Genomic DNA, 27,677 nt, shown 5'->3' with positions numbered 1-27,677 from the left:
ATAATGTTTAACTCAGCCTAGATGCATATAGGCTGGTCTTATTTTACACTTTGATGGCTAGTTGGGTGCATAAACCATATATTTGTTTTGGAAAAGCTGTTTTGAGTCACTTGGATCAACCTCTGGTGAGGGGCTCTCAGAGTGAAGTGTCTTGCAGGTGCCAAATACAGTTGGGCCTGCAGAGTTAACATGACTGGGAAACAGGACGGCTGCAGCCTAGAGATCCAATCTAAGCATGGCTGGACCATGGAGTCCATCTAGAAAGAAGTGAAGGAAACGAACCCATTACTTGGCAGTGCTCTCAAGAGGGACTGCAAAGGGGTCTAAAGCACAGCTCAACATATAACCGTGACCTGTGACAAGGAATTATTATGGGCTAGCTACAGCATAATAGCTGTTCCATAATACTTATGCCAGTCAGTTATCCCATGCAGAAAAGCCCTTAATATAAATCAAAAGAAGCCACTCTTCTACCAAAATAAGTATCCACACAGCCTTTTGCACTGGTTTAATTATATCTGTTTAACTTCACACTGTAAGTGATCCTGGTGCATCTTTCTCATGTAGAACAGTTCTTAAGCAAGCTCTCTCTCTCTCTCTCTCTCTCTCTCTGTATTTCTTCTGAGACTTGGTGAATCTAAACTGTGCTATTACATTACTTCATTGGTGTGATCTCATGTGCTCAATTATCTCAGCAAAATTTGAGTTATTAAGGTCACTGTGCTCCTAATTAATTGGTTGTGCCACTTTAAAAATAGTCTTCCTGCAGTGTTACAGATTAATGGCAGCCTCTCTGTGGACCCATCGGTTTATAGCACATGCTTTACCAATAAACTAAATGACACTGGCATGCCAGGGCTATGCTTAGGCTCCTTATTGCAGATGGGAAGATTTCAGAGAGCATTTCAGCTGTAATCTGGTGTCTTTTGGAAAGATTATGAAACATATGAAATCTTTCCATCTGCAATAAAGAGACTAAGCGTGAAAGTGCAAGTCATTTGGACTATTGCTGAAGAGTTTGCTTGAATCTGGCACGTTAGCAGAGTGATGATGCTAAGAATAAAATCATTGCTTTTAAGAAATGGCTGACAAGGTCAGAGGTGGGAGGGAAGAGGGATGCACTGGGGATCTTTAATACCTGACTCCTCCAAATGACTGACCAAATAACCCTTAATGATTTCCCAATGGCAGACTTGAAGAAGTTTGATCACACACAGCATTGTAATTTCCACGGGTAACTATTCATTGCTATTATATTCATGTCTGGCTGCAGCTGGCAAAGCTAAAAATGGAACACTGGATATTTTTTCCTGCAGTTTGTTTTGATAATTAGGATTCTGATAGTTAAGGCATTCCTGGGAGATGGAGCATGTGAAAGCTTCGCAAAGCCCACCTCACAGGTAAGCTTTCTCTTTGAAAAGTTTGGTTCAGGTGCCTACCTGCAGAGAGGGCTTGTTCCCCAGTCCCCATCAACTGTGCTCCTCTTGGTGGCCATCCCAGATCCCCTGCCAAAGTGGTGATTTGAATGGCTGCTTTCCTTGGCAAACAGTACTTCCATCCTTCCAGCTGCACATTTCTCGGAAGCCTTCCTATTTACCTGGCTTCAGCAATCAGCCTCTCACCTAGGATCAGAAGAGACCATGAGATCATATCTGATGCCCTGCATAACAATGGCCATGGCATCTAGTTAGTCCTGTATTGAATCCAATAACTATGTTTGACTAAAGCATTTTTTAAAATCTTCAGATATGAATGGTGCTTCTCATGAGACCCAGATTCCCTCTTTTTCGGATCATCCATGGCAGAAGTTTCCTTTGTGGCTCTCAATTTACTGTGAACCCAAAGGAAATAGAGAGAGAGTCTTCTCTCAGTTAAGCTATTGCAAATCTGGAGAGCTGAATTGAGCGGCATTATTCTGTATTTATATGGGTGTCCTGGAGATCAGAATCCAATTCTCTGGGCTTAAAAACTACAAAGGTGCCTCTGGGATCATGTGTGTTACTTTTCTTTATACACATGAGGCCAGATTCTCAGCTGTTGTAAATTGCCATAGCTCTATAAATGTCAATGGTGCTAGATGGTGTGATGAATTGGAGCTATATCTGTACAATTTACATATTCTGGTTCATATTTGCAAGGCAGTATTCTGAAAAACCACTGTATCACTTGGATATATGTGGATCCATCATTGCTTACAGGCCCTTAAGCAGATACACAAGAGACAAAGACAATAGGAAATACTTAAGGTTAATGATGGTACTTAATCCTCACAAAGAGTTGTACAAAAAAAACCTGGCTATGTCCTTATTAAAACCAGCTTAGCTGATTCCTCTGGAGAGAAGGGGGAGATAGGAGCAGTTTAAAGTTATGAGGAGAAGAACAAAAGTGGCCAGGTGATGAGGAGGATTTTAAAGAAATACACAGGAACAGGGGCCAGACAGGAAGAGGGAGCATGGGGCAGGAGGGAGCCAGGTCACAGAAGCTGGGAGAGGGAGATGTTACCCATCATGAACAGCCTCAGGGCGCAAAAGGGGGGGCCTGCTTGCTTTTGTGAGCCTGGATGGCCCCAAGGATTCTGGATAAACTAAAGGACTTGGATTCCAGACCAAAGAATGCCTTGGAATGGTGAGGATAAGGAAGCAGGGACATGTGATTATTTGTTGTTTTGTATGATCTGTATCGCCATGTGCTTTACATGATTAAGTACAAAAAAATAAAGTTTAGACTGTACAAAGTACATGTTTATTAATTTCACAACTACTGAGTGCCCTTGAGAGAGTTAAACTGTAAAGCAGAAGCTTCATGCCTTTGGGATGGAGTTCTGGGAGAGTGGTGTGTTTATGGAACTGGGGTATCTTGGGGGTCAGCACTGGTCCTGGAGGCCCAGAATAGGTGGACTGAGGAGCCTCATTTCTGAGAAGGAGTAACAGAGAGTCAGTGCACAGGAAATATGCCAGAAAGGCCAAGAGAGGAATCTGTTGAGGCTCTAGAAGCTTGAAACACCCAGGGGATCCAGAGCAACAGAGGATTGGATTCCTTTGACAGCACTGCCAGTGTTTGGCCAGGAAAGAGCGTTCAGTAGGATCTGAGACACAGTAAATTACACCAGCTGAGAAACTGCCCCCACCCTTGTATTTTGATTGCATATCTACTTCCATTTGGGGTTTATCTTCAGTATCCTGTCCAGAGAGTTCTAATGTATATCCCATTAATAACCACCCTCCGCCATGGGATGAAGGACAAAAGGTGAAGGACAAAACTTCAGAGGTGTAAGACTGGGCCTAATTATAAGAGTTTTGCATGTAACTCACTTCACATGACTTTGAAAATTCATGGTAATATTTCAATTGATTTTTAAGGTGAGGAGAAGAGGTGACAGCAAGGAATTGGAGATGACTCCGTGGATTAATGCATTAGTTTATCACCTCTGAAGACACATTTTCAAACGCTGAGCCATACTCTCCACTGCCTTGCACTTAGTCATTTACACTTGTGCAAAGTGATTACAAAGTGGTGTAACATGCTTCCAAATCAGAATGGTGGTGTTTTAAACCCACATTATGCAGGTGTGAATGCCTGCAGAAACGGCACAGTTGCATAGAATCAGACCCACTGTGACTGAATTAAGCCAGTGCTGTGTTAGCCCATCTTTTTCTTAGGTGCTAAATTCACCTACACATTGCTAACATGACAAGCCCGTAAACACTATAAGCCTGATTCTCTTTTCACTCATATTGGAGTAAATCAAGAGTAACTCCACTGAAGTCAATGCAGTTACAATGTTTTAAAACTGATGTAAGATAAGGATCAAGATATTTTCTCTAGACATGGTCTAATAGAGCTGATTCCATTTTCATTGGAAAATACCAGCTAATAAAAACAGAAACTTTCCATGGGCAAGGGTCAGTTTCAACAACTGTTTTGACTCAAAAAACATTGGCAAAAAGTTCTGAAGTTGTGGAAATGGCACATTTTGACATTTTAAAAACAAATTCTGGTTTCCCACTTCTCAATGACTTTTTTGTTTTGAAAGGTAAGCCAATTATAGTATGAATAAATAAAGGAAATACATAAATAAATAGACAAATAATGGTCCAAAATGAAACAAGGCATTTAAGTTGATCCAGACTGGAATTTTTGTGGCAGGGCTATGTGAAAACATTTGAGGTTTCAACTTTTTATCCCAATTGGAAACATTTTTTGGTATCTCATAAAAGTCTTGTGGGATGAGAAAAATCATCTCCTGCCCAGCTCTAGTGCCTTAATGAAATAGCAGCACTCCTCTAATTGATTTTCAATCACCTAGGTGCTTTTGAAAATTCAGCCTTAGGTTTTAATATGGGCAGGCACCCTATGTTCACTGTATCAAAGCACCTCACGTATATGTTAATGGACTGATCCTCAGAACACCCCTGTGAGGCAGCGAAGTGTTATCTCTTGAAGAGTTTCAGAGTAGCAGCCGTGTTAGTCTGTATTCGCAAAAAGAAAAGGAGTACTTGTGGCACCTTAGAGACTAACAAATTTATTTGAGCATAAGCTTTCGTGAGCTACAGCTCACTTCATCGGATGCATTCCGTGAAGTGAGCTGTAGCTCACGAAAGCTTATGCTCAAATAAATTTGTTAGTCTCTAAGGTACCACAAGTACTCCTTTTCTCTTGAAGAGTGCATTTTTTAAAAAGCTAATATTTTTAGTGCACATATATTGGACTAGTGTATTCTGCTTTCTTTCGGCATAGAGCAATGAATAGTAGCTTAAGCATTCATGGTGCTTATGATTTTCTGGTTAGAGTCTGCACCAGCTGCTGGATTACTAAAAATAATTACGCAATTCAGAATAAAAATAAAAGACAAGATTAACTTTGACTTATTACATAGGCTTCCGGGAAGATTCAATTAAAAGCCTTGTGAATTCTGAAGAAGTTGCGTTAAGATTCTGCTTCCGTTCCATCCCAGATTTTTATTAAATGATGACTTGATAACACCCAAAGGAAATCAAGATGAGTCAAACCATTTTACATGTAAAAATTAGATCTGGTTGAAATTTTCCAATATTTGAGTTTATGATGTTTTTCAACAAAATATTCAGGTTTCAATAACAACCACGAATAATTATTTTCACAATAATGGCCACCAAAATTTGTTCAGGATGACATTTTTCAACAATCAAAAAAATTTAATTGAAAGTTTGAAATTTTTCAAAATGTCAAAAAAAGTTGAAAAATTTCAGAATTTTTTAATTAGCTCTACTAAAAACCTTACTTAATATACTTAAAAGATAAATGGGACAAATTTAGCAATCTGATTGGGCAACACACATATTAAGTATTGATAAAAATAGTTGAGCTCTAGTGATCTGAACATAACACTTGTAGCCAGGAATTTACAAGTTCTAACCCCAGCTCTTACAATGGCTCCTTATTTGGGTACTGTGTGAGTCACTCAGGCCCAATTTTCAAAAGTGGCCTGTAGTTGTAGATGCCACTGTTTTCTGGTGCCCAGATTTAAATATATAGTTGCTGAACTCCAGCTGAGAGCTCTTGTCCTTGGTACTTCTGAAAATCAGTCCCAATGTTGCTAAATTTGGGCACAGAGAATCAGTGGCATATGAAATTAGAGGCCAATTTAGAAAGTTTGGCCCTTAACCTTTCTGCCTCAGCCTCCCCAGGTGTAAAATGGGATCAGTGGACCTGATCCTACTCTCATTGAAGTCAGGGGCCAAACTTACATTGACTTTAATGGTGTAGGATGAGAATCAGCATTTACTTGCTTAACTTAAAGGGCTGTCATGTTATTTAGTTAATGTTTGTAGAGCATTTTGAAAATAAATGAAAGTGTTCTAGTTCTCTAGACAGGCTTTATTATAGACAAAAAGTGAGTGCACACAACTTCAGTAATAAATACTGAGCCAAATGGAAAAAATATGGGACAATATAGCTTTTTCACTTTTTTTAAATTTTATATTTTAAATTTTCCATCTTATAATAACATAAAAAGCCCTTAACAGAGGGCTGGAGATACTACTCCTCAAGGAATAGCCATGGGCATTCCTCGTTGTTCTCTTTTTTTATTTCAGACACTTTAAGTCATCAATCACTATTGCTTATATTCAGTGCAGGGTTCCACTTTATTAAAAGGAAAAGATTCATATTTTTATCTCTGGGAATGAATGTTATAACCCCAGATCACAACCCAGTGACAGCACGATAGAAATATCTCCAAGTGTTGCCCACATTTTTCAAACAAGACGTTTTTATATTATCGATTTATGGTAATGATATTTCAGCAAAACAGAAGCTTAAAAAATGTCTATCGCTGGCATCAAAATAGGCACTGCATGGAGGTATTAGGGCCTGATTCAAAGATCACTGAAGTCAACAGGAGTCTTTCCTTGGGCTTCAACAAACTCTGAATAAGGCTCTGTGTGCTGTGTTGGTTCCACATGGAGGAGGTGAGATATGGCTACAGACTGGAGCTCTGTCTCTCAGTTAATTCTGCACCGGTGAAGTTTTAAAGTTTTCAGTGACAGTTTAAGCCTCCCAGTGCAATGGAAACAGAAACAGGATTCTACATTTCTGCAGGCAGCAGCATCTTTTAAATAATCAACTTAATTTGTTAAAAAATGTAAAAAATCAACTACCAGCTAAGTAGCAATACAGATGAGTTATGGATGCAATGCAGACATCAACAAGAAAAGGGGATTAGGAGTTATTACAACACTGCTACCCTTATAGAGTGGAGTTTACTTTCATTGTAGGATAGGTACCACATAAACAGAGGAGAAAGCCAACAACACAATAAGGTTTAAATATTCATCTAGCCATGTGGGTGTGGCATTTTGTTTATATTCTGGGCACAATAGCCAGTATAAAAGTTGCTCATCCCAGTTTCAATCACCATTGTTTTTCTCGTAATTAAGGAGGCCCACGCCCTTCAGAATTTGGAAGCAGTTGGTGTCAATACCCTGAGAGTAAAATAACAATACTTTGCACTTCTGCAGCATCTTCCCCTGGAGGATCTCCAAGCACTTGACAAACCCTCCATTGATTCAGTCCCAGAATTCACTGCTGCCAGTTCACAGGTGGGGAAAGAAAGGCAGAGAGAGGATAAGGTACATTGCACAGGGCTAGACTCTTACTGCCCTAACTCAGCCATGCAGTAAGTAATGAAGAGCAAGGACCCCTCATTCCCTAGTTCAAACTGTGACTCTGGGCTTCTGGGGCAGAGTGGGAATTACATGCCTGATACTCCCCCATGGAAACAGGTGAGTGGGAGGCAGTGGGGTGGCTCCAGGAACTGAGGGGAGCACTAGTTCTGCTCCCCTACTCTTTGGCCAGAGTAGCGATCTGCTGCCTGCGGCTGCTCTGTGAAAAGAAGTGAGGTAATTTCACAGTACATCATCCTGCCCTGTGGGTACTCTCCATGAAGCTTACCCTGTCTTCCCTCCTGCCAGCTGCAAGCATTCAAAAATCGTGAGTCAGGCCCCCAAAAGTCAGGAGGTTGGCTTAAACATCCTAAGATTTTAAAAGAAAAAAAATAACATTGGGCTCTTTTAATTTCCCTGCTGGGTTTGATACTCATAGGGTGTACTGGGGATCACATTTTCTAGCTCTCTCCACAATCTTGAGAGCGAGAAACTTCCTTGTTAAAAAAAAAAAAGAAAAGAAAAAAAAGAAAGCTGAGAGTTTCCTGTAGTTACATGATTCCAGCAACAGGGGTTCAGGAAAAGCAAAAAATATCACAAGAGTTGGCTACACTATCTCAGTACTACACGCGATACTATCCATCCAGGCCCCAAGCCCCATTCAGTTCAACCAGAATCATTCAGCTAGCAGATGTATTAATTCATCACTGGGCCCTAGGCAAGCATACACTTCTAGGCCCCTACTGTCTCATGAATAACAACAAACAGCTGTATGATACACTTATCATAGCTGGGCTGGCCATGGTGTGAACTGGCCAGGACTAGCTGATGGAGGGGTGGCTGGGCTCAATTTGAGTGGCGTTGCAACCCAGTGCGCAAGGTTATGATGCCACTCACTCAAAACCAAGTGAAGTTCTTTTAGTTCATGCACAAAACCGTGTCAGTGAGAGGAATTTGGATCTCAGGCATATGCTTACTTTGCCTGTGTGTTAATCTGGCCCTGTCAGCTAGGACCAAAATTCACGAATCTGTTTTCCCTTTCAGGTCTGCAGGGTTATGGAACCAGACTATGACCTAAATCTGGCACTGATCTCCCGGGAGGTATACCCAAGTGCCTGCTCAGACTCCCCCATGGATTTCAAACTCTTCCTGAGTGTAAGGGTACCTCTACACAGAAAAAACAAAAACAAAAACCTCATGGCAATGAGTCTCAGAGTCTGGATTAATTGACTTGGGTTTATCAGGCTCACGCTATGGGCCATGGAGACATTCAGGATTGGGCTGCAGCCCGGGCTCTGAGACTCTCCCTCCCCACTAGGCTTCAGAGCCCAGGCAGCAGCCTGAGCCCGAACAACCACTCATTAATTTTTGCCCCATAGCACAAGCCCCACAAGACTGAGTCAGTTGACCTGGGCTCTGAGACTCGCTGCCATGGGGTTTGTTGATTTTTTTTTTTTTTTGCTGTGTACCTACCCCAAAACTTTTCTAAGTGCAGTGCAACAGATTATTACAGCACAAAGTCCCACTCCCATAGCCCGGTCTATGTGCTCTGCATTTCATGAGTCCGGATTTTCTGTTTATACCCCACTAGCAATTTACTGCAGTGAGCTCAGCAAGTTAGAACTTCTAGTTATGGCAAAGCAGAATTAACACTCCGGGGCCAGATCCACAAAAAGATGTTTAGACTCTTAACTTCCAGTGAAATCAATGGAAGTTAAAAGCCTAAATACATTTGTGGATCTGGGCCTGGGTGTCTAGTTTTCCATTTGTGGAAGTTTGGCACATGTACAAGTTTCATTTCATCACAACAACCATTAGCTGCATTGGGTAGAAAAGACAGGATTATTATCAAGAACCCAGCCCTGCCTGTGCTTTCAGAGTACACTGAGCACAGAGATAATTCCCATTTCATTTCAATATCAAGACCAGTGCTGATACCAACTTCAGAGAAGATGGAAAAATAAGTTCTACCCTCTTCTCAGCCTTCCCTCCTGAATGGTCTCTTGGTTCTTTGAGTCCTTCCACTCATGACTTTTTCCATGCCACTCCCTAAAACCCTATGCTTGACACAGATTCTCCATTCTTCTTGATGAAACATTATCTCCATCCTCCTTCAAACTCATTCTACGTTAATAAGGGGAAGCAATGGGAAGCTACTTGTGCCCAGCAGATACTCTTCCTGTTAGATTTCACAGAGCACGACACTGCTCAGGGAAATGAGATATAAAATGAAGGTTTAAAATTGCTGAGCCTTCTCCCCGGCTGTATGGACCATTCCAAGCTGCTAATTTAACAGAGCAGCTTTTACAGAGGAAGGACCCATGTTGGGGCAGCTGCTTCAAGGAACAGTGCCAACAGAGCACTAACGGGTACATTCAACAGAACCCTTTAGTGTATGAACTGATCCACAAAGCTGATAAGGCAAGTTACTGTGCCCCATCTAGGATTTAGACCTAGAGCCACCAGTCTGCTTCCTCTCTTGTTCCTGATCCTTTATTGTCTGTGTTGTGTCTAAATAAGGACCAGATTGTGCCTGGCCTTTGCACTGAGGAAAGTGCCTTCCCCTTTGCACACCTCACAAAAGGGCTAGAGACAATCATAGTCCTTGCCCTGAGTAGTGTTGGGATTACTCCACCCATGCCACCTCTAGGAGGCTGTGATAAATGAAAGGTGGGGGAAGGGTTAGCTCCCTTTTATGGATGGGTCCCTGGATCCCTGGCTGGGATGATTTAGTTGGGGCTTGGTCCTGCTTTGAGCAGGGGGTTGGACTAGATGACCTCCTGAGGTCCCTTCCAACCCTGATAGTCTATGATTCTATGACACCCAGCCTGCCAGTTAGCTAAAAAATCCCTCTTAGTAGTTGTTCTGTACTTGCTTTACCTATAAAGGGTTAAAAAGTCTTCCTGCATAGGTAAAAGGAAGGGAGTGGGCACCTGACCAAAAGAGCCAATAGGAAGGCTAGAACTTTTTAAAATTGGGAAAAAACTTCCCCTTTGTCTGTCTGTTGTTGTTCTTGGGGAGAAGCAGAGACAGGTCTGGAACTATACTGTAAGAAGCTTGGGGCCAAGTATGAAAAATCATCTGAATCATACCTAGAAACTACTCACCTGAAACCCCCATATATGTAGTAGATCAGGAAATGTCTAGGTTTATTTCTTTTTATTTCTTTATGACTTGTGGACTCCTCTGTGCTAACCCCAAATGCTTTTGTTTTGCTTGTAACCTTTAAGCTGGGCCTCAAGAAGGTTATTCTTGATGCTTAATTCTTGTTAGTGTTTTTTTTAAATCTAGCAATAGCCCAAGTTTTCAAAGGTATTTTCTTTCTTTTTGTTTTTAATAAAATTTACCTTTTTTAAGAACAGGATTGAATTTTGTGTCCTAAGGTTTCTGTGCATGTTGAAAGGGCTTGAGGATATCCCACAGGAAGGAATTCCCAAGTGTGCCTTCCTGGGTTCTCAAAGGGGTTTTTGCACTTGGGTGGTGGCAGCATTTACCAATCCAAGGTTAGAGAAAACCTGTAACCTTGGGAGTTTAATACAAGCCTGGAGTAGCCAGTATTAATTTTTAGAATCCTTGCGGGCCCACACTTTCTGCACTCAAAGTACTAGAGTGGGAAATCAGCACACATTGTCTTAAAAGGCAGTGAGGGGTGGAGAGCAGGAAGGGTCCTCCCACATGCCCCAAAAGCTGGCCAGCTGCATAAGGAGAGCAGGCTGCCCCATCTGGTTCCACAGCAAGGAATTCAGGAGGGGGTTGTACATCCTGGGCAGGACTCGGCAAGAATTTTTTGACAAAATAGTTTTTCATTGAAAAAAGCCAATTTTCCAAAACCAAAATTTTAGCAACAATATATCAGTTTTGCTGAAACTATTTTGGGGAAGGTTTCCAGGATGGAATTTCTGAGGTGCATGAAGGAGAGGGTAACCAATTCCGCCTTTTCACCAAAGAATAGCCCATAGCCTAATGATTTGCAGGGACTTGAACATGTGTTCTCTCTCACTCTTGAAATCTCAAAGCAGTATCATGTACAGGGAGTATATGACATGGTATCAGCAGTAGGATGGAGAAAAGGATGGGGAATTTCAGCTGTCATAAAAAAAAAGAATATGTGATTGACAGTGAAAACTTTAACAGAAACAGTTGACACCTTCAGTTCATTCCACAGAAAGAATCATCAACAGAGCAAACTCTACAGATGGCAGATGCAGAACAAGAAGAAAAAGATTCAAAGATTCCAAACTGACCAAAGACAGTCTTTGCAAATAATGGACAGCCAGATGACCAAGTTGTTATGCATTTGGGTCATGGAATTAGAAAACCAGTATGATTCAAAGACACTTAACAGACTGATGAAAATGTAAATTTTATACTGGGATCTCCTTTCAGGAATCCAGTATCACCACTGAGTTCTTCCACCTTTCTCACTGGACCTATCACGGTTGCCATGCTGTGGCTGAGTATGTTGTTGGTCTTCGAACCTCTGATCGCATGCACTCTGAATGCAAAGATTTTGCTGATGTAAGTTGTTTCTGTGGTGAACTGGCCCATGCAGTTCAGAATACCTCTTGGGCTAGTCATGGCTTTGTCAGCCAACTTCAGCTCTGGAAGGGGTTGAAGGTGATCATAAGTCCCTTCTGATATGACGGTTATGTCTGTTCTAGAGTCAATCTTAAAGTCAATAGTCTTTCCCTCAATATTCACTTTCACTCTCCAGGCATGTGCTAGATTCCAGAAACAGCTCTACACTGTCTATAAGTCAGTTCCTAACTGCCTTAGTGTGTCAAACAGCTGCAAAATGTCCATATTTTGTGCATATATTACATCTTACACCTTTGGCTGGACACATATCTCTTGGGCTATTAATTTTTCCACATCTTGTGCATTTAGAATGAAAGGTTTTGTAGTTAGCCTTCAGTGCCTCAGAGTTTTTGTGATAATTACTTGTAGCATTCATGATGTGTCTCTTTACAGCTTCTAAGCTAGTTTCAGGTTTGTCAGGTCTGACAAGTTGCTCCTGTATTTTGTTTTGCTGTGTCACTAGTTCATTCTGTTTTTCTATCTAAAGAGCTGTGTATAGACTTAAATCTGTGTTTAACTGTACCTGTTGTGAGAGACTTTTGTCTGTAAGCCCAATAACCAATCCATCTCTAATATATTCATGTTTTATAGTCCCAAAATAACAGTTTTCTGCTAAGACATACAAAGTTCTTATAAAAGATTCTGTAGATTCCTCTGATTCTTGAATTCTCTGGTGAAAGCACACCCTTTCATAAACCACATTTCTCTGAGGTACAAAGTATGCATCAGATATAGCCAGAACCCTTTCATAGTCATCTTTATGACTATTGTCAGCAAAGGACCAGGATTTAAAGATATGCTCTGCCTGTATCCGCACAGCATAAATTAAAGACGATAGCTGAATGTCTCCAGTGTCTTTGTGGAGTTTATTAGCAATGTGAAATCTTGCAAAATGTTGCTTTCAGGCTGTCCATTCTGAAGGTCTGTCAAAGCCAAAGTTCTCTGGGCATTGAAAAATGGCATGCTGTTGACATCCTGCAAACTTTATTGTTTTTCCCCCTTCTGTTTGCAAACTTTGTTCTGCTTTCCTTCTGTTTCTATTCTTCTCTGGCAGCAGTTATTTCTGACACCATGTCATGTACTCTTGTACATGATACTGCTACTAGCAGGTCAGGCTACTGTACCAGATTTGGACTGGCTCCAGAGCTTCATCATAGAGAGAGAGACAAGAGGTGTGATCTTTATGAGATACTTTAAGGCAATGCTGGCTGTTGCTATTACTAGCTCAGGTAAGGTATGATACACATGGCACCACCTAGTGGCTGTCCATTTGTTTTAGCATTCCATCAGAGATGGGAAGGCCATTTCCCACCCCGTTCTAGTCCTGAGATACAACCCCTCTATAAGGCTCTGCACATCTAGCTGCTCAGGGAGGTGCCTAAATGGCACAGTCTACCCCTAAGATATTAAACTCCTGGGGGCAGAACCTTTTCTTCCTATGCATCCATAAAGCACCATGCTCAGCCCTGTTGCATTCTCTCATTCTGGGGATAATTCTGTTCATCAAACATTTCTGTGTTAGAACAACTGCATAAAAGCAGGATTTTTGTATGTGGTGTGTATCCACTCACCTGAAGTCCTAATTGCCTGTAAGTCTCCTTCTAATTGATTGCTGTGGAATAGCAATTATGAAGACACAGACAGAGGATTATGACTTCAGACAGGAAATAAGCAGGAAATCCGATGAATAAAGATGCTGTATTCAGGCAAATCATCTTCCTAATAAAGGGAGACATTGTGTCATTTAAGAACAGGCTTGACAATAAGGTGAGGGTGCAGTCGCCTCTGACCACATCACACAATCCCATAAACTCGCTGGCAGGTGCTGGGGACGCTGCAGAATGCACCATGGATATTTGGTTCCTTATGAAATCAGCTCTGCAGCTTTCCCTCTTTCCCTCTTCACTCCTTTGGGGTAATTTTGCATGCCCAGGCATGCAGGGTCCCTGTGCTCCTTCAAGCACACAGGCTGTGATTATCCCTGGCTCACGTGTGGGATGCACAAAGGGGAAAAGGCTCCTTGCACCCTTTGCAGCTCTGCAAGGCTGGGATGATCTAGATCAGGAGAACTGCTTCAAAGTAGGGAGGTTTGCAAAGAAGGCAGCAAAGGATCTTTATGATGAAATGAAAGGATGTGCAAGCAAAGAGGACCTTATACTGCTATTCCGGGAAATTATGCACATTAATTTATTCCCCACACGCCAGCTAGTGTAACTAAGCTACTAAGGTAGAGTGAGGTGGAGCAGTGGACTGAGGCTCAGGAGACCTGGATTCTGGCCCCAGCTCTGTCGCAGGCTTCTTATCTGACCTTGGGCAAGTCTCTCAGTTCTCCTTCTGTAAAATGAGGCTAATAACAACATTCTCTTTCTCCCATCCTTCCTCTGTCTTGTTTATTTAGCCCATAACTCCTCAGTGCAGGCAGTTTCAATGTGATTTAATAACTAGATAAGTTCATGGAGGATAAGTCCATCAGTGGCTATTAGCCAGGATGGTCAGCGACAGAATTCCATGCTCTGAGTGTCCCTAGCCTCTGTTTGCTAGAACCTGGGAGTGGAAGACAGGGGAGGGATCATTCAATGATTGCCTGTTCTGTGCATTCCCTCGGAAGCACCTGGCATTGGCCTCTGTTGTAAAATAGGAGACTGGGCTAGATGGACCATTGGCCTGACCCAGTATGGCTGCTCTTATGTTCCTATGATTGTACAGTAGTACAGATCACAATAGGCCCCAAACCTGAGCTGGAGCATTTAGGGGCTAACATGCTACTTCTACTATTAATAATAATGAGGGACAGCACACACCTCTATAGCAAGATTTTCATTTGAAAGAGAGGCAGTGACTGGGAGCAATCAGAAACATGGGGCTATATCAGTAATTGCAGTGTATTGTCCACGATGGGCGACCAAGGATTTACCATGGATTCTGACAAAAATGTAATTCATTGTGGCAAGCCATAGTCATTCACCATGACAGCGAATAGTCATTGTGCCGGGAAAAGACTCTCTAGCCTGGTATTTATGGCACTTCCCTAGGCTCCAAGTTCAAGGTCCTGCTTCAATAATTATTTGAAGACAGTGGGAGACCTTCAATAAGAAAGACTGAAAGAATGACCCAGCCCAGAATAGCCTGGGGTATTCTGCTGCAATATGGGAGACTCAAGTTCAAATTTCTTCTCCATATCGTGTATAGAGGAGTGGGGGGAATTCAAACCAGGTCTTGCTCCATCCTCTAATTATAGGGATAAGGAGGACATCTCCTCCTCTGGACAGGGAATCTAGTCCTGGTTTTGCTTTTGTTAAAACGCGCAAAATTGAAATGAAAATTTTTGAATCAGTGTGAACAACATTTTTTGTTTGACCCAACTCAAAATGTTTTCTGACTTTTCAATTAACCAAAAATGTCAAAAAAAAGAAAGAAAAGAAAAGTGGTTCGATCTGAAATGAAACTACATTTTCTGTTCTTTTATGGATATTTTAGAATTGCCAGCAAACCAAAAAATCTGCTATTCATCCACCTCTACTCACAGCATCTTTCTGATGTGAAATAATATTATTATCCCTGTTTCACAAAAGGGTAAACTGAGGCACGGAGCTTCCAAAGACCAGTGAGTCAGTGGCCCTGCCAGGAAGAGAATTCTGGAATTCCTAGTACCCTTTTCACTGATCAGTCCATGTTGCTAACATGGGAGGAAGGATGGCTTTAGGTAAAGACACAGGAGAGGGAGGCAGGAGTCCTTGCAGTGACAAGTGACTTTCTATGGGTATGTCTACACTGCATTTAGACACCTATGGCTGCCCTGTGTCAGCAGACTCCGACTTGCAGAGCTCAGGCTAAGGGGCTGTTTAATTGCAGTGTAGATGTTCGGGCTTGTGCTGCAGCCCAAACTCTGGGACCCTCACAACTCACAGGGTCCTAGTGTCCAGGCTCCATGTTGAAGTAGTAATAATAACTCAAATATGTGGTTTTCACCTTCAGCACCCCCACTATAAAAACTGCCCCAGCACCACTGTGCCAGACTGTGCCTGGCCCCTCACAGGAGAGCATGCATAGAATTAATTTCCTGGGGGTACCCTGGCTACACTCTTCTTCCATGAAGCAGCCAGTGGAGATGCCTGGCCACACATGGTGTAGGGAGCAAGTTGCATCCTGTGAAGAGGTGCAGCAGGGTAGCTTTTCTTCACAGCACACAGTCAACCTGTGGAACTCTTTGCCAGAGGATGTTGTTAAGGCCAAGACTATAACAGGGTTAAAAAAAGAACTAGATAAATGGAGGCTAGGTCCTTCAATGACAATTAGCCAGGATTGGCAGGGATGGTGTCCCTAGCTTCAGTTTGCCAGAAGCTGGGAATGCGCAACGGGGGATGGATCACTTGATGATTACCTGTTCTGTTCATTCCCTCTGGGGCACTGGGCATTGCCCACTGTTGGAAGACAGGATACTGGGCTAGATGGACCTTTGGTCTGACCCATTATGACTGTTCTTATGTTCTAGCTGTCTCAATGTACCCAGAAGCATGATGAGTCATTCTGTCCCTAACATACACTGACCAACAGAGCAGGCTGGCTGTGCTCAACGAAGGCCTGTAGCAGTGAGTGAGCTGCCTCTGCATCCTTGGAAACATGTTCTCCCTTAGGCAGAATGCCTCAGCTGCTCCCCCCTCAAGCTCCATAGCACCTTTAACCCAGGACTGTGCGTAATGGGCATGACTGAGTCCTGTGACACTCACAATGATTGCTTAATGTTTGTAACATGCTCTGAATTTTAAAAGCACCATGTAAGTGCTAAATGTTACTACCTGTACAGCATCTCGGGACACTGACAGTCATTTTCGCTATCCCCAGTGCTGCTTGAAAAAGATCTTTTCCCTTCAGTCAGGCCATCTTCTCCCTGTTTGAGCCTGCACTGAACGCAAAAGCTTCTGACATCACAATTGATTGCTAGGGCCCACATCCACAACCCCTAACTTTTGGGCACCTAGGAACAACACTGTGATCCACAGAGCTGAGTTAGGTGCCTAGGCTCCCTACACAATGAATGGGGAGCACCTAAGAATCCGATCCACAAATCCTTCCCGCTTGACAGGGAGCCACCTAAGCTAGCCAATGGAAGATGCTGACGAGAGGGGAGTGTTCTAACCCCTGCCCCTCTCTCGAAGACAGGTACCTAAGAATAGGCTGCAGGGAGATGCCTATCTCTGCCTAGCAGTCCACAAATGGGACCTGCTGTCTGGAGTCAGGCAGTTTAGGTGCCTGCGTTATTTCTTGTGAGATTGTTAGGCACCTGCTACACCCCACCCCAAACAGCCAGAGGTGGGGGTAGTGGTTGTCATGCCTCCCTTACAGCTTTTAGTCCCAGTGGCTACAGCACTCACCTGGGATGTGGAAGACCCCAGTGTCACCATGCCTCACTGGGTCACAACTGAGAATACCAAATTCAGGACAAGCTTCTGAGAAATAGGGCAGACACACCCCACAGCTAGTGATTATTCTCCCATAAGATATACCAGACCAGCAACAAAACTTCTGTCTCACCACACTGGCTAACAAGAAGTCGGTAATGCAGCCTCCTTAGGTATTCCAGTCTTGGATTCAACACACAGACACTAGACTTAACGATGAGAGGTTATTTAAAACCAGTTTCATCAACCAAAGGATTCTTCTCATCCCGAAGGACTAGCCACATACTCAGGTCAATATGTAACTCAGATCTTACCCATTAATCACGCCGTTGCCAATCCTTTAGTATCTAATATCTAAAGATTTATTTATAAAAAGAAAGAAAGTTGAGAGTTATAATTGGTTAAAGGAATCAAATAATACAACAATTGCAAAGTTCTTGGATCAGGTTTGAAGGAGTGATGGAATAAACTGCTGGCTTGTTAAGTCTCTGGTTGCTCCCAAGTCATTGGAAAGTCCTCAGTCCCTTGATTAGAAGCTTTCATTCATATAAGTTCATAGTCCAGAGATCAGAGCAGGAAAGAGGCAAAATGAAGATGTTTTCAGGGCCTTTTATAGCTTCTGCATGTAGAGGGAAATCCATTGTTCTAGTTTGTGGAAAATTACAGCTAACAAGATGGAGTTTGGAGTCACATGGCAAGTCACATGCCCTTGCATGCTCCACTGAGTTATAGCAGGGACTATCACCCATACTCTAGCTAGAACATTCACAGGAAAGTCCATTAGGTGTAGATAGGCATCTTTCATGGTCCATTGTGAATAAATGGGCCACTCAACTTGAATAGTACCTTCACAATGTGCTGGCTAAATACCTTGAGAGTGTTACCACAGGAGCAAACATTTTAAATACAGGTACATAGTTAACTTCAGATACAAAAATTATACATGCATACAAATATGATTATCTTATTCAGCAAATAATAACTTTTCCCTGGACACCTTACTTGACACACTTTGTAAAAGATTTGTCATGCATATATAACAGTAGTAGCAACAATGATCTATATGGTCATATTTTAATCATACAACGTCACACCTAGTTCAATCCTCCCCTCTCCGCGAGGCAGAGGGGAGACCGGATTTGAAGGGGGGGGTAGTCTTTCACCTCTCAGGAGAGTGCTCTGGGTAGGGGCTATTCTGATGTGGGGCTCCCTCAATCTCACGCCTTTTGAACCTGTGGCAAAGACGCACTGGCCCAGAGAGCATGAATGAGAATGACTCTGTAGCTTGGTGGTTAGCGCACCTAGCTATGAGGTGGGAGACCCAGCATCCAGTCCATATGTCTTTCATTATTTATACACAGAGGAACAGCTTCAGCATCCCAGGAGAGTGCTCTGACCACCGGGATAGAGGTTATAAGGTCACCACCACCACCTCCTCTTACTCTGGCCAGCATTTGAATATGACCTGGTCTTATAGGTGGCCAGCGATCAGGCCCCATGGGTGAGTCAGGCAAAGGAGTGCCTATCTTCCCTCAGTTTGTGGCTAGGTATGGGGCTCAGGCAGGAGATGTGTGCCTGGATGCCCAGAGTGAGACAGCTGTACACATACCCAGAGGCAGAAATGTAGGCACCTAGGGGACCTTTACAGCAAAAATTTAGGTGCCACGCAGGGCTGTAGAGAGGTTTTTAGGGGCCTGGGGCAAAATCTGAAACTCTCCCCCTTCAAAAATACTAAGGATGCAAAACAACAGAGTATAGGCCCCAGGGGTGGGGTATTGGAGACACCTGCACTCCCCTCACAGTAGTGACTCCTGTCCAAAAGGGCTGGGCTCAGCCCCTGCCCCTGCCCCAGCTGTTGCGACTTTGTGCACAGGGTTGTAGCGCCACACAGTTTTGGCCCTCTGTGGCTAGACCAAACCCGACTGGTACAGTGACCCTGTGCACCAGCTCACAACACTAGTCAGTCTGGGGGCCCTCTCAAAGAGGGGGGTCAGGGTAAAGTGCCTCTTTTGTTCCCCCCCGGGCAGCCCTGCCACCAAATCAATTTAGACACCTGCCGGGTTAGGTAGCACCTGGTTTTGTGGAGCACAGCAGTGTCTAAAAATGGAACTTAGATGCCAAAGTCCGGGGTTTAGGTGCCAAAGTATCTTTGTGGATCGGGGCCCCAGGGTCTTAATTCTGTGTTTTAATTATGGCAAAGGAAGAGAAGATCAGCAGAAAAGGGCAAAGCTCTAAGTGAAATGCAAATATATTTGATCATTAGTTAACCTCCCCCCCAACAACACAGAAAACTTATTTAAAAATGTGAATAAAAACTGGATTTTCATTTACATTAGAGGCAGCAAAGTTCAGATCCAGATCCTGACTGAACTTCTTCAAAGAGCCAGAATATTTCAATCAGAGGTTTTAATTCATGCCTTTTTTATTCTTATGGCAGGAGATCAAATGAACACAGTGTCAGACCTTCACCTGGCAGAAATCAACACAGGTCCATTGAAATCAGTAGAGTTACTCAGATTAAAACCAGTTGAGGAGCTGGCCTGTCAAATCCCTGCAAGCTCTTGCTAGGGCAGCTACCAAAATCACCTTGGAATTTGAGTGGGAGAAAATGCAAGAAGGTAAGTGAATCATGCAATTTAAATATTCAGTTATTGAACATGACAGGACTGGAAACTGCAAAAGTAGTAGCTGTAAATGCTGCCTGTGTAGACAAGGTCTCATTCTCCATTGTCTTGTAGTCTCCTGTGCAAACCCAGTATAATCTGAGAAAAATCTATCACTGAGGTGAGTGGCGAATTCTGATATGTTAACATTTTACACCTACCTACTATGCTTTGCACAAAGGTAAGTGACTAGACAAGATGCAGCTGTCCCTTTCACAAAACATTAAAATTCAGGGGGGAGGAATTGTTTAAATCGGGGGGGGGGGGGGGAAGCCACTCAACCTTTCTGTGGTACAAAGCAATCTGAGCTGAAGAATTTTAGGAAATTAATAATGATAAAATATTTTTGATTCTTACAAATGAGCTGCTGATCCATAGCTCTCTTACTGAGACCCCTTCATACAGGTTTTCTACTATATCTTGTCTCTAGTCAGATGATTCTGTGTAATACTATCCCATAATGTTGCCTAGTGGCTAGAACACTGTACAGGGAATCAGGAGTTCTGGGTTCCACTCATGGCTCTGCCGTTGGCCTGCTGGGTGACCCTGGGCAAGTCATTTCCCTTTTCTGTGCCTCAGTTTCCCATCTGTAAAATAAGGATAATACTACTTCCTTCCTTCATCGACATTTTGAGATCTACAATGGAAAAGTGTTATTATTGCTCCAACCTCAAAAATTTTAGCTAGCAACTCTTAACAAGGAGTCAGATGCCAAGGTATATTTCTATAGCTAGCAAATAGAGGCAGTCATTTCAGTGTCTTGTACTCACAGAACCAGATCTTTCTCTCCGTAACACAAAGACAAATCTGGAGTGATTCCACCTACCTCAGTGGAGATGCTCTGGATTTTCACTGGGTGAACTGAGATCAGAATCTGGTCCAAAATATTTTGAGCAGACTTTTGGTCTGCAGTTAACTCTGGAGTTCTCTGCAACAGATGGTGATGTTGGCTACAGGCCCTTTACATTGTCAAACATAAAAGAAGCCCCTTTACACCTATGCATGCTATATGGACATTGGGTTTGAGAGTGCAGGAGCAAGTGAGCATTATGCATCTGCTGCTCTCCAGCCAGAACAGGTGGGCAGGGTGTGGGCAGAACATTGCCACTGTCCTTCAAATATGCCAAACATCTGAGATTAATTTTCAAACAAGCATCTTTGTCCATTCTCCCACACTGCCCCATCCACATGGGAATAACTTCCTGGGAACATCTACACACATACATCCTGGTCCTCCTTCAGATCCCTTCTTCAAACTCTCCTTTATTGTGATGCATATCCCAAAGTTGCTAATAGTGGGCCCATCATGCTGACTAGTACTGTTTTCTTGTACTCCCCCATCTCTTTTTGTCTATATCCATTGTTGTCTCCTGTCTTACACTTAAATTGTCAGCTCTTTAGCATAGGGACCATCTTTTTGTTCTGTTTATACAGTGCCTCACACAGGGGAGACCTGGTTCATGACTGGGGCTCTTAGGAGTTGCAGCGATACAGAATTAATAGCTGAGCTGGCCCCAGGGGTTCTGTAGTTTACTGTTGGCATAGGCCTGTAGCAAATCACTACTTCCCCCTTCCCCAGAAGAAAGGAGCTGTGCCTTGGAGAGGAACAATGCCTCTTAGATCTATTTCTGCGGTGACACAGCTTGATGAGGCTTGGGCCGAAAAGGCACAGTCTAACTCTCAGTGCAGCTTTTATGAAATCAGTACAGCAATCAATAAAGTACTTTTCTGTCTCCTTTTGAAACACTGATCTTATTTATTTACATTTACATTTAGGGCTTTATTATTAGGAATCAGGAAATGTTTTAGTTCTTAATTCAGAAATGGCTTCTCTAGAGGTTTCTGGGCCCCCGCTTTCCAAATCTGTTTTTGTTCTGGTTGCTTCCTAGCCGCATGAGTTCCCGGTACATATCTGAGACTGTACAGCAACAAAAAAACCACAATAACCAAATGTACAGATGGCTATAAGTAGATATGAGGGAGAGTAAAAATAACCCAGCCCCGCTCCAAGAGTGAGCCACGTTCTGGCCAGCATGGGGAAGGTGATTTAATCATGCCCCTTTCCACAAAAGGGTGTTGACATACTCTGCAAAAGCAATATAAATGTCTGGCTTTATTCTGGTTTGAAAATGTAGCTAATGCAATGATGCCTTCTAGAGTCTGCAGACAGGATCCCAGAGAGAGAGAGGAACAGTTGCCGATAGAGCTAGGGTCCTTAAAGCCTGATCACTATCCATCACAAAAGGAGATGTGGGGAGGTCCAGACTATTTTGGAGGAGGGGGCTGGATGCCCCATTGGGCTCTGTGAGATAGGCTCTGCCTTGGACTCAGGGGCTGCACTCTTCCTTGCTGCTTTTTTACTCCAGAAGTGACATCAAGCAGGAAAGGGGGCATTCTCCCAAGCACCATTCATTCATGACCCCAAAATGAGTCACTCACAGTTGATTGTACAAACAATGGTAGGGTGAGTGTTCTGATCAGCAGTGAAATGTTTCACAATGTTGACATTCATATTGGCATCACTGAGTTAGGGACTGGGGCAGATCACACCTCCCAGAGCTATTGTTACAGGGTGTCTGTAAAAATGAAAGCTGAGATTCTGGGGGAAAAGATGGCAGCATCAAAAAAGTACAGGGTTGCCCATCTGGTGCAATTCCAATTCTAGTTCTGATACAAATATAATTCAAAATAGGAAAGGTGTGATTATAAAACCTGGAACTCAAGACCAGGTGCAGTATCTGAAACTACCATTTAGTCATTTGTGTTTAATTGACTACCTTTTCAGTTGATAGAGTCCCTTTAAACCATTTGCCAAAACTGCACCTACTCTTCCTGCCGACACTACTGCACATGCCATTTGTTCAGCAAGAATTTAATGTAATGACAACAACAAAAATACCAATCAATATATTGTAATAAACTGTTTGTCACTGTAGCATTGTCTTGTGGCTGTAGACAGAGATTGGCTTAACTAGAACACTGGTCAATGGCAGAGCCTTGGGAAGATAAAACTATCCAGTGAGAGAACTTTTTGAAGTTTGACATCTGATGTCGAGTGACCTCTTGGACCCATACCAGAGGCACTAAATCCAAGAGCTTCTAGACAGCCCCGCCGCTGCTTGCACCCATACTGTGGGGATGTTTTTTAATCAAATGCTCTAGGGCAGAAAATGCTGCATAGTAAATTTTATGCTTTTTGTCATTGTGTTTCTGTGAGTCAATGTTAACTGGGACATGGAGAAACTATGGCCAATGGCAATATGGGACCTGGGCAGATGAGCTTGTCACAGCCAAATAAATGAGATTTGAGGTTGTTTGTTTTTCCCAGTTGACTCTTCAGTTTCCATTGCAGGAAAGAAAATGTAGCTAGGAAAACAATTACCACTGCAGGCTAGAAAATACTAATGTATTTGTGCAGGTACTTCTGATTTGGTACCTCTGCTTTAAGGTATATTCTGTTTTTTTTTAAGTATTTATTTTCTGATTGCTACAGGTCACACACTTTTTTAAAAATAAAATCAGGAGGAATAAAAGAAATAAGGACTGTGAGCCCAAGTTCTCCACAGGTATAAATCAGCATAGCAACTCCATTTAAATCCATTTGCACCAATTTATGCCACCTGAGGTGATGACACTGCAAGAATAAATAGAGCTCTCTAGTCCCCAGAAAAGCTTTATTTAAACATCTACTTTAGTATTTCATAACTCTGAAAGCAATTCGTGTTTTGCAAACCTCTGGACCAAATATCACCAAAAACTTCAGCTGGGACCTTACCAAGATCCTGTCTTGCTCTGTGTGAAGATAAGAGACCATGTCGGTGGGTTTTTTTTCTTTTTTTTCCTTTTTTTTTTTTTTTTTGTAAAATCATGTGTCTGCCTCAAGTCACTGGCCAACATTTCTTTTCTCCTTGCTGTTCTGCAATGTACTGTATCCTGGTTATCTGCTTGACTGCTCCCAGCTGCCCCACAAATATTTGAGTTTTGTAGATTTTTAAGGCCAGTAGGCCCAATGTGACGATCTAATCTGAACTCCTGGGTAGCACAGGAAGGCCACAGAATTTTACCAAGTGGGTCCTGTATCAAGTCCATAACGTTTACTTGAACCACTGAGCTCAACCAGAATTCATTTCTTACTGGTACACTGTATCAGCTAAAGGGGGGGGGCACATGACCCTCCCACATGACTCCTCACGTGACCCTGCCCTGCCCCCAGCTTGGGGCCCTGCGCTTTCCCCCTCCCCATGATCCATCCCATGTTACCTGTGATGGGGAGCACTCCCAGTGGGTGGGCATGGCACAGCTTCTGTGTGGGCTGCTAAGAGAAGAGGAGGGCTTGCTCTCTGGAACAATAGCCAGTTCACAGTCACACCTGCTTTGGGAATTGCTAGCAGAAGAGCTTCAAACCAGCTCCCTCTGACAGCTGAGAATATTTATTTTTCAGAAACGCTGGGAACCGAGCCCCACACCGGCAGCTCTTCCAGCACGGCTGTACCGCCCCCAGTCCTGCCATGCAGCTGCATCTCCTGAGTCCTGTCTGGGGTCTGTACAGCAGCCCCACCAGAGGACAGGGCTGTGGGGGCGAAGCTGGTTGTGGTATAGCTGTGCTGGAGAAGCTGCCGGCGTGGGGTTCTGCTTCTTTCACCGCTGCGGTTCCCGGCAGAGCCCTGCAGTTCAGGGATCTGCTGGGAACCGCAGCGGCGAAAGGAACAGAACGTGGGACCGCCAGGTGGCCCCACACTGGCAGCTCGTCCGGTGCAGCTATACCACTCCCAGCCCCGTCCTCCAGTAGGGCTGCTGTACAGACCCGGACAAGAGACGCAGGCATGCAGCTGCATGGAAGAGCTGAGGGTGCTGCCCAGTGGCTCCACGTTCTGTTCCTCCTGTGTCTTTCCGGTACGCCCTACTGGCTATAAATATCTTCCTGGTATGGCATACTGGACCCTACCATCCTACTTGCATCACTGGTTGAGCTAGAGCATATCTTTCTAGAAAGACATCCAGTCTTTAAAGACTTCCAATGATGGAGAAACCCATCACATTCCTGGGAGAATTGTTGCAGGGGTTAATTACCCTCCAGTATAAATAAAATAACTGGGTTTGGATTGTTCCTGCTTCAGCTTCCAACCACAGGATCTCATTATGACTTTGCGTGCTAGATTAAAGAGCCCTCTACTATCAGAAATCTCCCCCACAGGTACGTAATTATAGACTGTGATCTAGTCACCACTTAACCTTCTCTTTGTTAAGCCACATGGATTGCACTTCTTTGGTCTCTTCCTACAAGGCAGTTTTTCCAGACCTCGGATAAACTAATTTTTAGCTCAGCATTGGTTTATATTTGTCTGCCAGAATGAGGCTTGCTATAGAATAGTCCTGAGTGGGGTTTAATGTGCTTTTGTATTAGAAAAATGATCATCTATAATGTTTAGAAACTCCAAGGCAGTTTACTAGTGTGAGTCCTCCGGCATACCTCTCCCAGACTGAAATCATGTTTTAAGTAATGAGTGAAATGCCTCATGGCAAAAGGCTAAAACTTTCAGAGTGGATGACTAAAAGTCAGGCATTGAAATCCTTATCTAGGTATAGGGTTGCCAGCCATCTGGGTTTTTGACTGGAACGCCCAGTCGGCAGCGCAGTGGGGACCAGGGTTAAGGCAGGCTCCCTACCTGCCCTAGCTCTGTGCGACTCCCGGAAGTGGCCGCCGGGTCCCTGCAGCCCCTAAGCGCTGGTGCGGCCAGGTACTGGGAAGGTCCATGTGCTGCACCAGCTCTGCAGCTCCCATTGGCCAGGAACTGTGACCAATGGGAGCAGGGGGGCGGTGCCCGTGGGCACAAAGGCAACCCACGCTGTGCAGAGCCACCTGGCCACCCATGTGCCTAGAGGCCACAGAGACCTGGCGGCCGCTTCCTCGGAGCTGCAGTAAGCACCACCGGGACCCCGCACCCCAAACCCCAGCCAGCCCAGAGTCTCCTGCTGTGTCCCAAACTGCTCATCCTCTGCCGCACCCCAGAGCCCACACCTCCAGCCGGAGCCCTCACCCCCTCCACACCTCAACCCACTCCTATGCCCAAAATCCTGCATCCCTGGCCCCACCCCCAGCAGGATCCCTCAACCTGCACCCCAGCCCCAGCCCAGAGTCCCCTGTAGCACCTTAAACCCTTCATCCTTGGCCACTCCCCAGAGCCCACACCCTCAGCCGGAGTCCACAACCCTTCCCACACTGTGAACCCCTCAGCCCCAGCTCGGAGCTTCCTCCTGCATCCCGAACCCCTCAGCCCCACCCCAGAACTTGCACCCAAAGCCCATACCCCAACCCCCAGCCCAGTGAAAATGAGTGAGGGTGGGAAAGAGTGAGCGATGGGTCAGGGGAGTGGGGGGATGGAGCGAGCGGGGGGCAAGGCCTTGGAGAAGGGGTGGGGCAGGGATGTTCAGTTCTCTGTGATTAGAAAGTTGGCAACCCTATCCAGGTATCTAAATAAATAGCCTGATGTTCTGAGGTGCACAGTGCCCAGTGAAATCAAGTGAGGTCAACGGAGGCTGTGAGTCCTCAGGATCTCTCAAAATGAGGGTCATTTATTTTGCTATCTATCTTTAGGCACCCAAAATTTGAAACTTTAGACTCAGTTTGAAATGGGCTTATAATAATGGCATTACAAAGCACTTTAGAACTTACATGGTCTATTTTATAGATGGAAGATGCTATTAACATTTAATATCTCTAATAATAAAATGCCTCAGTAGGATTATAATTGTGCATAAAGAGCATATACTATCAACCAACATAACATGGACCATAGGCACAGTATGGACCTATTTGGTGCCCAGTGGTTTCACAACAATTAGTAGAGCTGCAATGCACATAGCTTGTTGGATGCTGTCGAAAATACAGCCATAGGCTGCAGCATTGGTCCCAGGCACTACAATGTACCAGAATTACAGTACTTGAATATACCACCTGTTGTCAGGATTCCAAGACACTTTACCAACAGGACAAATTATATAGGAATTACTTCACTCACAAATTGCCACAGCTATCACTTGGATGCCAAATAACTGCTGTTTAACAGTGCACAGGTACAGAGAAGGGCTACTAGGATGATCCGAGGAATGGAAAACTTGTCTTATGAAAAGAGACTCGAGGAGCTTGGCTTGTTTAGCCTAACTAAAAGAAGGCTGAGGGCAGATATGATTCCTCTCTCTAAATATATCAGAGGGATAAATACCGGAGAGGGAGAGGAATTATTTAAGCTCAGTACCAATGTGGACACAAGAACAAATGGATATAAACTGGCCACCAGGAAGTTTAGACTTGAAATTGGACGAAGGTTTCTAACCATCAGAGGAGTGAAGTTTTGGAATAGCCTTCCAAGGAAAGCAGTGGGGGCAAAAGATCTATCTGGCTTTAAGATTCTACTTGATAAATTTATGGAGGAGATGGTATGATGGGATAATGTGGTTTTGGTAATTAATTGATCTTTAAATATTCAGGGTAAATAGGCCTAATGGCCTGTGATGGGATATTAGATGGGTGGGATCTGAGTTACCCAGGAAAGAATTTTCTGTAGTATCTGGCTGGTGAATCTTGCCCATATGCTCAGGGTTTAGCTGATCGCCATATTTGGGGTCAGGAAGAAATTTTCCTCCAGGGCAGATTGGAAGAGGCCCTGGAGGTTTTTCGCCTTCCTCTGTAGCATGGGGCACGGGTCACTTGAGGGAGGATTCTCTGCTCCTTGAAATCTTTAAACCACGATTTGAGGACTTCAATAGCTCAGACATAGGTGAGGTTTTTCGCAGGAGTGGGTGGGTGAGATTCTATGGCCTGCGTTGTGCAAGAGGTCGGACTAGATGATCAGAATGGTCCCTTCTGACCTTAGTATCTATGAATCTATGTACCA

The 27,677-nt window shown here is 43.7% G+C and overlaps 1 long non-coding RNA gene across 1 annotated transcript; it reads right to left on the bottom strand.

The window, feature by feature from the left end:
* Positions 1–41: 41 nt before the first annotated feature.
* Positions 42–20,722, bottom strand: LOC122458424. Its single transcript, XR_006278472.1, has 3 exons — positions 20,609–20,722; positions 1,394–1,622; positions 42–257 (listed from the first exon to the last, which is right to left on the bottom strand). It is a non-coding gene; the product is annotated as an uncharacterized LOC122458424 (long non-coding RNA).
* Positions 20,723–27,677: the final 6,955 nt, after the last annotated feature.

This window comes from Dermochelys coriacea, chromosome 2 (assembly GCF_009764565.3).
Source record: "Dermochelys coriacea isolate rDerCor1 chromosome 2, rDerCor1.pri.v4, whole genome shotgun sequence".
In the NCBI taxonomy this organism is placed as follows: domain Eukaryota; kingdom Metazoa; phylum Chordata; order Testudines; family Dermochelyidae; genus Dermochelys; species Dermochelys coriacea.
This window is presented reverse-complemented; position numbering and strand designations above follow the sequence as displayed.